An 11,056-nucleotide genomic window follows, 5' to 3' on the forward strand; every position below is an offset into this window, starting at 1 on the left:
AACATCTGCAGTCTCTCCTAGTGGGGAGAGAATACCTTGCTAGCTGGTTTGCTGCAAATATACCAGATTGTGCTCTAAGCTAACCCACAGTACCTGAGCAGCCCTTTTCTTCTAGCCTTTGTGCCATCCAACACAAATTTCCACACCGTATTTCAAATGAGAAGGGTGCTTACGTGCTTTTCCAGAAGAAAGCAGCCAAAATGTTTTGCCTGCATGAAAAACAATGTATTTTTAACTAACCTCTTGGAAATGAGTGAATCATTTCAGGCTGAATTTTTCCATAAATAATGAAGCCTAAAGCAGACTTTAGATATAAAAAAATTGGCCAAATGAAAAAATCAGAAGAATTATACTCAACCAGGATCTGTAAATGGGAAAAGCTGGGGAAACTTTTGTAATAACTGATAGTTTAAAGCAGTTTTGTAATAGTCTTCATGCTGGAAAGCTGAATAATTCAGCAAATAATGTTGTTATTCTTCATCTTTTCCTTCAGTGCTCATTTTTAGCTCTCTTCTAACTTATATGCAATGGGAGATCTACAGCAGTACTTAGGATAAATTATTTTATTATACTTTTACATCTCCCTTCAGAAGCAAATATAAAAATCTCTCAATATGCTCTTCCTTTTGTAGAACATTTTTATCACTCATGGGAGAGTTAGCAAGGTTTTTCTAAATTGTGATAATTAGAAGTGAGTGTTATCAAGCATTTAGAATTCAGCATTTTTGACAGGTTTCAGTGTTGACTCTTCACCTATAGGTTTAATGGTCAGCAAGTCCTGTGCTTATTTTTTCTTCATTGTTTTATTTATGAAAAAGGAAACTTTATAAATAGCCTGGAAAATGATGTTAGCAGTTATAATTTGACTCCCTTCCTTTTCTTCTCTGTTCACACATAATCTTATTATAGAACAGAATAAATGCAAACTATATTGTCAACTTCATTTTTAACATGTTTAAAAATGTTGGAAAATATTGCATATTATTTCTATTGCAACATCTCTCCCACAAGAAGGGTTTGTACCTGCTCAAATAGCACCAAAACAGTGATAAATGAAGAATTCTGTAAGTATGCACGGTACCCATAAATCCCATGATCAGTCCTGGAGTGAGCATTCCCCTACTCTCCTGCCACCATAGGCAAGGGCAGCTGCCCTCTTTTCATCCTTAAACCAGAGCTTGGATCACAAAAACAAAGCCTGCTTGTTATTAACTCCAGAGCTGAGACAGCATGTCTGAAAGCAAGAGGGAGTATTTTACCCAGTTCTGTACATTTATTCAGTAAATTTGGATTGGGATTTGGACTGCTGCCCATTCATCTTCCTTTTCTGCTCTCATTCCTACGCTCTGGTAGGTAGGTGACTGGAAACACAGGCTCTCTCATCTCTCCATTCCTGTTGCCATGCTGAAGACAGTCATGGAAAAAGTATGACTGGGAATCACATCAAGGGTAAAACCAGCTCATGACATCAGAGGTGTGACCACAAGAACAAGATCCCCATTCAGGGTGAAAAACAGGGGCTAAGTGTACCATACAGAGCCTACCTGAAATTTATTTAAAACAATAAAACCAACAAAGATTAATGCTACAAGTGTCAGTAGTGAAAAGACTGCATTTTCCTTCCTCCCAGAATGGATCTTTGATGGTAAATAAAGTATCCCTACCGGCACCAATCAAACTAACTTTTGTCATGCATCTGGGTCATAGTATGCCTTGCTCAGAAAATTTCAGGAACAATACAGACATCTGCATTATTTAAAGCAAAATTGGAAACCACAAAACACCTGGCAAAGTGGTTCAGTACATCAACACAAAGTTAAACAGCAATCAGACTGGATGAAAGCATACAATCTTTCCGCTCACTGTTTTTATATTCTGTTTCTCAATATTTCCTCTGGAAATGTGGGATCAGTGTATCTCTGCCCACCTCAGCAAGGGCTGCATCACTACAGGTGCAAGGAGGCAGATGGAAAGCATCCATCTTTCTGTAACTGCAGCTTTCTTGCAGATAGTCTAGCATCCCTGAGCTGAATGGAAAACTAACAAGTGAGGCAAAAGTTATGTTCAACGAAATTTGTTTTGAACTGGCCTTATTGAACTTTTATACATCACCTTCTCTGAAGATAATTATGCCCTTTTGGCTGTAATATTTTCCCCTCTTTAAACTCAGATTCTTTCCTTTCTTTGGGTGGACCAAGAAGTGTCATTTTCCATTGGAACCACTGAATTAATTAATCTCATGACTGTTAATTCACACTTTCTTCAGTCAACTTGGAAAAGTTTGTTTCCTAGGAGTTGTAGAGGATCTCAGGGCTTGTTTTGGAGTCTCGTGTTTATGTACATTTTGCTTATTGACAGTATGCCATCTTCCAGATCTCTACAGAGGTAGTCACCCTCCAAGTTAGTAACACAGTTGCACACTATGGCTAGAGTCTGTCAGGAAAAACAGCTGAGTAAGGTACCCTGGCCGCTGCTGATCAGCTGTGTTTATCTAGACTGAATTAATAAATATGACCGAGTCAAGATGGTGAGTCTGCTGTCTGTGGCTGCTGGCCAGGAGCTCCTTGGTAAAGAGAGCAGCTCAGTGACACAAGAAGGCAAAAGGCGATGTTTGCTGTTGGTACACAACTGCTGAAACAACTTACGCAGATCACATTGGGCTGCACAGTCAACAAGGTTGATCCGATGACCTAGGAAAAAGCTGGTATTCTTGTAGAATACCTGAAAAACAGAGGGGTTTTTCTTCATGTTTTCATCAAATTGCAGTTTGGAGGAAAAAAAAATCTGCAAAAGCAGACTGATGGGGAGAATATTCTCTTTGTACAGTGAATGACCTGATGGAGAATTTTAAACATTGGCAAATGCTATCTGTCTCTGTCTCTCTTTCTCTACCTCTCTGTCTTTTTCTCTCACTCCACAACACCCACACTGTGTGTTTCTCTATGGACAGACAAACATACACATATGCCGTTAAGGAACCTTTAATCTCCATTATCTGCAGGATGCAGTTTCTCTCACCACTTATCACAGTGTGGTACCAAATGACAGGCTTACTGTAAGGGGGACAGCAGAGCACAGATAATGCTGTCTGCTAATGCCCGTGGCTGCAGCTTTGGCTGACAGATGAAGAAAAGAGACATCTGACATACCTAACAAGTTGTCAGCTTGAATCTCTCCTTGCTTCCTTGAAGTTTCTTGGACTTGTATTGGGCACCTGGGTGCAGACTAAGTCAAGATGTTCTCTCTGCATCTTAGCTTACCCAGACAGTTCACAATCTTCAAGTTATTTTAAATTGATTTCAAATTAGAACTTTAGCTACCCTCTTTTCATTGTTTATATGAGTTTCTCTTTTACTCATAATTGTTTCAGAACAATTAAAGTGTGTGAGAATGTGATCTGTTTAATCTCCCTGAAATTAATGCATGACCACATCTTTTTTGAGACATAGAACTTTGCGAAGAGTATTTTATTACACGAAACACAGTATCTTATTCTATGTTACAGAAATGTGTTTATAAAGTAAATCATGATTCTTTTCAGGATGGGCAATCTGAGGCATTAAAAATTAGAAACAACAATAAAAACATCAATTAGAACAACAGCATCTCAAGATTTTGGCTTCTTGAATTTTCACTTGACAGTTTCAAGTGATCTTCCTACTGACTGTTTGTGTAAATCAGTAACTGATCATTCGTTCACCCCATTTCTTCTAGAGGAATTTTGGTGTTGGCAGATGTGTGTTGCTTGTCCCAGTCCGCATGCATAAAAGCATAGGCAAGGAGAAATGGTAATCATTTTTGAAAACCACTCATACTGTCACCAGTCTTCAGACATCACCATGTTGATCCAGTCACGTGAGGACTATGGACACATAACCTTCATGCTTTTAGTAATATGCATTATTTTGTAAATCTGTCATACTCTCACTGCACATAGACATTAAATTAATTAGATTTTTTAATAAACAAGTCTTCATTTTAAGAACAATAATTCCACTTGTCTTCCATTCCTTTATCCAGCTGTTAAGCCTTGAAATGTGCCTATACAGACCCATAGGAAGTTCTAGACTCTACAGCTGTGATCCTTGTAGGTGCTATTCCTACAGTGAAGGACAGGAATGAAGTTAAGGATACAAAGGTTTAGACTGTTGAAAGCAAAGGTTTCTACAGTAGTGTCCTTTGAATTACCTCCCAGAGAAAGAAGAGTGGGGGAAAAAAAAGAGGTAGCTCAGAAGGAGGGTTGTTTCCAATTCACAATGTATTTCATGCACTCCAACTATAAGTGGCATGGGAAGAATTAACTTAATCCCAACAAAGCTGTGGCCCTGAAAAAGACGGCTGTAAAGAGTTTTTAAGCTATTAAACTTAGGAAAGCCAATAGATACAGGAGAGCATGTGCTTCAAGATGGCTGGGGAAGGACAGTTTTCTCCTGGCTAGTTCTAGCTAACAGAAAAGTTTAGTATCATGAATGGGGGACTGCAGGTTAAAATAGCTTGTCAATTTGCCCAAATTTTTGCTGTGGTTGCCACAAGTGCAGCCAAGAACCTAACGGCTCACAAATAGGATTAAGCCAGAGATGGTGAACGGGTGAAATACAGCAGAGCATGAAAAAGTCTTGCAAAAAAACCTGCAGATGTCTGGTTCAGATGTGGTGATGGGAACTTGATCTGTGGAAAACAAAATTATGAATAGTACCTCTCTTACATTGTATGGCCATACAAAGAGTGACTTGTATCTGTTCCTCAGGAATAGTTTAAGAACAAAAATAATTCATTTTGTATCCAGTTTATGCAATTCACAGCATATGTTTTTTACACAGCCCACTGCATGCTTGGGCTTGAAGTGGACTGATTAACAATTTTTTTGACCAGTGGGATATTTTGTTTCCTTTTATGAAATGTGGGCTTCTTGTGGTCACAGGGTGAATGTTTTCCAGTTATCTGATACTGCGAAGGGAAGGTTAAAGGGTTATGCCGTGAGCGGGGATGCCATGCCTCCAGTGACTGGAAAAGAAAAAGAGCAAATGACTTGGGATCAGTATGGCATTAAATGTGGTGCACTTGTGTGTATCAGATTTTTTTTTAGAGATCACACCTGATGTTCTCTCCCATTTCAAATATATCTCTGGGGACATAGAAGACTACCAAACCCTCGTGACTCTCGTTAAGACCTCCAGGTTGTATCTCAAACATCATCTCAGAGGAAAAGTGAATGGTCTTTCCCAAGATTCCTTACACTTCTTCCCTGAAATACACGTGTGTAGATCTTAGTCCAGAGGCAGTTTACCACTGACCAGAAGTTACCTCCTTCCAGTGGTGAAAACCTGTCCAGTTCTCCTCCCATTCGTGAGTACCCACTTGAGCCCTTCCTGTCCCAGCTGTTGAAAAACACCCAGTCCTTGGCCAAGAACACCCAGCTCACTTGGACTGTCCAAAAAGAACCAACTCCAAGGCTGGCTATGAATGTGAGGAATGGACCGTAAACAGTACAATACTGATGTGATTGGCCAGCAACCAAATTACTCAGAGTTCTCCAACAGGCTGCTGTGGGATACACCTATACTTCCACTCAGATTATCGTCAAAATACAAAGTATTCTTGCCTACCCATGGTCTCAGTACAAAGTGCATCCTAGGTGATTGATTTCTGAGAAATGTAATATTGGATCTGTGATAATGCACTATGGGCAACTTACAAAATATTTATGTTCCACCTCAGAGTCCAAATCTGTGAAATAAATATTTGCTCTCTTGTATGTCTGCGGGATCCTGCCATAGAGAACACTATGTGCTATAATATGTTTCAGAGCCACCCGTGGCAGGACTTGAACAAACCTTTAACTGCCTGTTTGGTGTGGCATTTCTATTTTGAATTGCTTCCTCTGCTCTACTTATTTGAAAAATGTTTTGTAATATATTTCTGTTGACATATAATGGGTAATATAAACTACAGGCTATATACTGAATAAAATATAATGTATTTTTATAATTATAATACTATTGCTCCAAAACTTTCTCAGACACATCAGAGTTGATGTCAGGTCAGAGTAGTTAAAATTCAAGCAATATTTAACTGCAGTGATGGAGAGAAGAGAGGTCAGAGTACAGATAGGAATGCAGCTTATTGATCAACTATGCATATATTTAGAAAATTTTACCTCAGCAAGAAAATATGTTGTTAATGTTTTTTTTTTTGTTAGATACATAATCTGTGTTGTCATTAAAAGACATCTCTCAGACTTTCATTGTGAACAATGTTCATTAAAATATATTGTACTATTGTAACTAAAAAATATCATATAATATACAAGACCCCAGATTGTCTCATATTATGTATTACCAGCATTCAATCTCAAATAGCATTTTACAAGTCGGAGAATGAGTGTTCTTGTCGAGAATGTATTCTCAGCATATATTTTATTGTCATGCAGTTTAGGTTGCTGAGTGTGAAAATTTACTAGAGAACTACAAGAAGCAATTCAGACGATGGGAAATGTATGGCAGTAAAGACCCCATAGCTAGGAAATACATGACTCAGCTTGAATTTTTTATGTACATTCTCACTTGAAAGTGCCCGAGCCTACAGACAGGTATACATTTTCTGTCTTAGAAACACAGTTATCTATTTCTTTCTACAAGATATAACATCATTTACCTGAACAAAAGGGTAATTCTACCTTGAATAAGCACTTCCTCACAACTACTTAGATTGCTTACATAACACTAGAACTTCATATTTTTGTTTATTTACAGGTTATGTTTTACCATTCATAACAATAAGTAATTCTAGTAATCAGTTATTGAGGACAAACATTAAATGAAGACTGGATCCTAAGTTAATATTGCATCATTTTAATCTATATTGTTTTTATGTTAATATATTGTATTGTTTTTGAGTTCAGTCTATGTATCTGTTTCTGTGAAATAATGGAATTGTGAAATACTACTGCAGTTTGAATATGATTAGTTGGCAGCGAAATTCTGGAAGACAGTTCTTCATACCACAAGTATTTAAAATAGGGCATCCTTTAGATTTGGCATATTTCTCTAAGACTTTGATGTAATACAGAAAGATGCAGGCAGAAATGAAACATACAGTGACAACAGTAGATCAAATATATAGAGATATAGAAAGAAGAAACATATAGTTATCTACCTATTTAGTGCTCAGCCCAAAGTAATTTACCTGCAGATAACAGCTACAGTGCCCTATTTGATATGTTATTTATTGATCTGATTTGGGCACAGTGTAGTTTTGTGTCCCCGAGGCATTGTCTTGGATCAGCTGATAAAGGATCATGGTGCTGAGTAATCAGAAGATAGACTTTCTCCTCTGTCATAAGGAAAGTAATATTTAAGGGTATCATAATAAGAGACCCATTTTCTAAGTTTGCATATTGCAATTGGGAAGTTCTTATATTGAGTATTTGGTAAAGACTGGACCAGCACAGCTGCTTCAGTTGGTCTGTTGGCAGCTGTCTCAGTGACTTTGAAGATTTTAGATTTCTTCAGAGAGAAAGCTGCAAAGTTTGCTTCCTCACATATTTCAGACAGTCAGATGCCCTCTGCAATGTGTCTCAATTCTTCATTTTTACTGATGGTATCTTGAGCTTGCTGCTTGTTGCCTGCTGAGGGTAGGGGAAGGAGGAAAAACAAAGTTATAATTCACCATGGACAGCAAATTATCTTGCTTTGGCTCTGCTTGTGGTGCTTTTCCTTTCTCCACATTTATATTTGGAGATCTGAAGATGTTTGAGTATCTCATAGATGATACCCCTTCATTAGAGATGGTTGGAGTGTTGCCACTGGCAGTTACTGTGACTGAGACCTTTAATTCTCTGAGATGTTTTTGAAGTGTCTTTTATCAAATCAGATTTTGTGAATATCTTATTTCTCACATTTTATTCCATGTCTTACAATGTGCATGCATACATGTGTGCACAAACAGTTTCAATACTTGAAGTAAATTGCAAATTCTTTTTGTAAGTGTAGTTTTTCAGTCTCTTTAGAAACATTTTCATATTCCAAATCTCCTAGCCATTTGAAATGGGTTATTCCTGGTGGTTTATAATTTACCAGATTCCTGCATTACTGACTAAACTGTGGAAAGACATGAGGAGAAAAGAAAATGCCCATCTTCCTCAGCACGAGTTTCTGACTTAGTTGGTACAACCAATGAAAATAACCATTTACATATTTTCCAAATGAAAATCAGATCAGAAAAGCATGGAAATTCTTGCAGCTACTACTGGGAAATGATGAAGCCACAGCAAGACCTGACCTTGACTTATGTGATCTGTGTTCTCAGCTGAGCTACATTCGTACTTTCCACAACTTCAGTACATGAAAGATACATGCTGTGAGTGAGAGCTTCTGCTCTGACATAACCTCTCTTCACACCCTGTCAGGAAAGGGCTGGTAACTGAGCTGGCTGCCATAGATGCACTTTTCTTTGTGGGCAGAGCCAGGGAGAAGAAATTTTCCCTGCCCTCTGGCTGCCCATCAGGTCTCACTTCCAGCTGTCTTCATTCAGATGCAAGGAGGAAGGAGACACCCTGCTACTCATGTTGGCATGGGAAAAAACATGACCAGGTCTTCTAAAGCCTGATGTTCTGTGATATTAACAAGAGTACAACTACAGGTTATGCAGTCTCTTTGCTCAGCACTCACTTCACCGTATGGGAACACTGCCTCCAGTCAGGGTTCCAGGCCAAAAGGATATGGAGCAAGTGCCTCAGAGGTTTCCACACAGTCCTGAGCAACCTGGTCTGACCACACAGCTGGCCCAGGGAGCAGGAGGCTGGACTGGGGACCTCCTGAACTCCCACTCAGCCTGAATGACTCCAACTCAGTCTTCTTTCACAGACAAATAAATTTACATGATAAATAGGAATTGTTTGTTCAAAGTGAGTGCATGTTCTAATGGCTATTTGACTTTCAAAATTATCAATCTTTCCACCTACTTGTCAGACTGGAAAACAAAAATTCATAAACAGTGAGTGATATCATATATTTGAATATTTTTTTTCTCTCTGCAGAAGAAATTACCAAAGTTTACCATTGGAGGGGGATAGCGATGAAGTTTTTGCTGTCTGTCAGAGTATAGCTGCCTACTCAGAGAGGAAACATGGGATAAACAAATTCCTCTAGGCCAAGTGGTAGCAATACATGACTAGCAGAAATAGGACCAGAGAAAGAAGAATGTGAGATTTGATTCCATTCTTTTCTCTGTAAGAAGTGAAAATGTTATTTCTTACCTCATGGATAACTGTTGAACTACTTGAATATTACACAGTCTGGGACAGCCTATGCCAAGAACAGTGTTTTACAGGGCACTCTCTCCCTTTCTGACCTAACGAACTTGCAGATATTCACAGAAGTTCATTATTCAGGTCATCAAATAGGACATTCGGATCTTAGAGAACTCTATCACCTGGTATTTATGGCATTGCCTTTAAACAGGCCTTTCAGAAGAGGATGGAACTGAGCCTGATCCTCTCATATTCCAGATAAGAGCTTTTCCTGTGGTCCAGTGGGAAGAGGAGAATGAGTATGGAGCTGAGTATGATCTCAAGTAAAAAGATGGAAGTGCTTTTATTACTGGAGAAAGTGTTTAGTAAAAGTCCTCCAAAACCACTTGCCAGATCAGGTGAGAGAAGCAGAACTGTATTAGACTGAAATACATTGTGTTAAGGTTTAAGAATCTGACTGATTAAAAAAATAAGTGCTTGCAGGGTCTGAAAGCAGTCAAGAAAACACATTTGGAATTTGGGCACCTTCAAAGCAATTTGGCTTGTTATCTGCTTAAAATCAGCTATGAAAATGTAAATATCACACAGTCTGATACTGAAAGTTCTTGTTGTAAGAAGGTGTCTGGAGTCAGCTGAGATATGCTCACAATCCAGATTTGCATACCAAATGCATTGCAACTGTGAAACAAAATGAGGTGTTTGTGTCACTCTCCAGATAGCATCTTTGTAGCATGTTAGGTCAGGATACTAATGAGCAATGATATGCTTGCCCTCAGGAGGACGTTGCTTACTGAATCAAAGTCCTAGACCTCACCAAATACTAATGTAAGTGTTTAGCTTAACTCCACCAGTTTCTTGAATTAGGCAAGTTCCAGTTCTAGCGCATACTTTAAACATTTGCAGAACAGAGTTAAGCCATAACACATTTGGGTTCAAATTCGTCCAGAAAGGACTTTTCATTCAAGGACCATCGCCCTCTGAATCACTGATACAGAAATTATTTGAGCCAGCCTACACCAAAAAAACAAAAAACAAAAACAAAAAAAAACAAAAAACAAAAAACAAAGCAAGCATTTCAAAGTGGGAAGGTTTTCCACTCCAGTTCTTCTCTCTCCATTTGACTTGTGTGCATCCAGCACAACCCGGGTGTTTGCTTTTCTAGAAGACACTGGTAGGTAGGAAGTCAGGCCACTGTCCTCCTACTCATTTAACACAGGCTTTTCTATCAATGAGAGAATGCTGCCAAATAAATTGCCAAGTTTCTCAGACAGTAATAGCTTATTTAGAGCAAGTTCAACAAGTGTCTCATTTAGACTGAGCCTGCGTGGATCTGTGCAATATCCCAGAATGTTATGCACTGAAATGTGGACTAGCAGTGATATGCAAAGGCATGGGGGAGAGCAAAGTAGTGACCTATTTTGATATTTATATGTGTGTGTGAAGATACATATACGTACATATATATATACACACAGTGAAAACATATATACATATACACACATAGAAAAAAGGTAATGGTGATGGCAGTGGGTATCCAATGAAAGACAGATTACAAATCAACATTTGGGTTACATTCTGGATTGACTACTGTGTTTGGCTGAACAGACTTTCCAGTAGATGGGGTTTGACTGCAAAATAAATATCATCACATGGCAAGAGGAGATAAAAGAATAAGTGTGAGCATATGGACCTGGCAGATGTAGTTGTTATAGGAGCGCTGTTTCTCTGGGCAAGGCAAAAATCATCTTGGTTCTTTCCAGATTTTAGCCAGCATGGTTTTTTCCCTTGAGGTATCTGCAGGCAGCA

The sequence above is a fragment of the Coturnix japonica genome, chromosome 3 (assembly GCF_054131305.1).
Source record: "Coturnix japonica strain WE chromosome 3, WE-NBRP24, whole genome shotgun sequence".
In the NCBI taxonomy this organism is placed as follows: Eukaryota; Metazoa; Chordata; class Aves; order Galliformes; family Phasianidae; genus Coturnix; species Coturnix japonica.